This window comes from Mandrillus leucophaeus, unplaced genomic scaffold, assembly GCF_000951045.1.
Source record: "Mandrillus leucophaeus isolate KB7577 unplaced genomic scaffold, Mleu.le_1.0 Scaffold751, whole genome shotgun sequence".
Taxonomy (NCBI): Eukaryota; Metazoa; Chordata; class Mammalia; order Primates; family Cercopithecidae; genus Mandrillus; species Mandrillus leucophaeus.
This window is the reverse complement of record NW_012108153.1, coordinates 127,648-129,510: the sequence shown is the minus strand read 5'-3', so window position 1 is coordinate 129,510 and position 1,863 is coordinate 127,648. Positions and strand designations below refer to the sequence as shown.

The window sequence follows — 1,863 nt, the reverse complement described above, 5'->3', positions numbered from 1 at the left end:
AAAAAAAAAAAAAACAGTCCAGGGAGTGGGTCTGGACCTCAAGAGACCTGGGTTCTTTAACTCCTGGCCCTCCTGGCTCTGCCACCAATGCTGAGTGTCCTGGTTCAAGTCATTTTGCTTCTCTGGGCCTCATTCTAATGATGGAGCTGGTGGAATCTGTCTGTGGAGGGGTCTCCTGAGAAGGAGCCTCCAGGCTGAATTCATCAAGTAAAGCTCACCCTTAGCTAGGCTTGTTTAGGGTGGCACTGAGGCCCCCCAGTCTTTTCCATACCTGCCCAGGCTCCTTTTCCTAAAGGTAGGAAACAGAGAGCAGAGGAATCAGAGGGCCCTAAAACTCCCTACAGTGTGATCTCAGGCAGCTGTTTTACCCTCTCAGCCTCAGTATTCTCATCCACAAAGTGAGTGTTATAGGCCGGGCGAAGGGCTCACGCCTATAATCCCAGCACTTTGCGCACTTTGGGAGCTCAAGGATGGTGGATCACTTGAGGCCAAGAGTTCAAGACCAGCCCAGTCAACATGGTGAAACCACCTCATTTCTGCTAAAAAGACAAAAACTGGCCAGGCATGGTGGCGGGCGCCTGTAATCCCAACTACTCGAGAGGCTGAGGTGAGAGAATCGCTTGAACCTGGGAGGCAGAGATTGCAATGAGCCGAGATCGTGTCACTGCATTCCAGTCTGGGCAAGAGAGAGAGACTCCATCTAAAAAAAAAAAGAGGGGGTGTCATAATATGTAGTTCATAAATTAGTAAAAAATAAGAAATTAATTATTAGCTCCTATTATAATTACTATCATCAGCTTACAGAGCTGTTGATGAGAGGCCACACAGTCAACCCCTGGCACACACAGTAAGTGCTCAATAAAAGCTCACTATTGGCCGGGCACGGTGGCTTATGCCTGTAATCCCAGCACTTTGGGAAGCCGACGCGGGTGGATCACGAGGTCAGGATATCGAGACTATCCTGGTTAACACTATCTCTACTAAATATATATATATAAAAATTAGCTGGGCGTGGTGGCGGGCGCCTGTAGTTCCAGCTACTCGGGAGGCTGAGGCACGAGAATGGTGTGAACCCGGGAGGCATGAACCCGGGAGGCAGAGCTTGCAGTGAGTGGGAGATCACGCCACTGCACTCCAGCCTGGGTGACAGAGTGAGACTCCGTCTCAAAAAAAAAAAAAAATTAATATTTTTTAGAGTAAATGTGGAGGTTGTCATTGCATTCATTCCTCTTCCCTTACCATAGAGAGGCTCCTGTGTGTCCTTCAGTTCCTTTAGGCGCTGCATGAGAAATGAGGTTCCAATCCCACCTCTACTCCTTATGTGCTGTGTGGCCCTGGGCAAGACACTTAACCTGTCTAAGCCTGGACTCTCTCATCTGTATAACAGGGGACATTTCTAGTGCTTCCATCTACTCAGTATGGTTTCAAAAGAACTGAATGAGCTCAATATGCCCATTTGATTACGCTGTTTTGAGTACCCATATAGCACAGGGTATCCTGTTTGAGCATCTTTGTGCAAAGTGGCTGGCTCATTATATTATAACTTACTATTTTGCAGGTAGAGAGGCTCTGAGAAGGAGGTTGGGGAAGGGCATTGGCCACTTTGTAGTTGCCTACTGTGTGTCAGGCGCTTTCTGCACCAGCCACATCCTGAGTGCTCCCAGAAGCCCCATCAGGTTGGCAATGGGATGACCCAGTTTCACAGGTGGGGAAACCGAGGCTCGGAGAGGCGCCTACTGTGTACCGGACCCCGGGGACCTCCCACCGGCCTTGACACGGGAACTGGGGTCCCCGCGTCCCCGAGAAGGCTGTGGTCAAGGGATCGAGCCCAGCCGTCCCGCCCGGGTGCCGAGCTCCGGCCTC

The 1,863-nt window shown here is 50.5% G+C and overlaps 1 protein-coding gene across 1 annotated transcript in view; it reads right to left on the bottom strand.

Moving 5' to 3' along the window:
• The window catches only part of MARCH2 (membrane-associated ring finger (C3HC4) 2, E3 ubiquitin protein ligase), a 37,553-nt gene extending 35,696 nt beyond the window's left edge, over positions 1-1,857 (bottom strand). The window contains exon 1 of the mRNA XM_011966263.1: positions 1,549-1,857. The gene's annotated coding sequence lies outside the window, so the exon portion shown is untranslated. The remainder of the gene's footprint in view (positions 1-1,548) is intronic.
• Between the last annotated feature and the right edge of the window lie 6 nt (positions 1,858-1,863).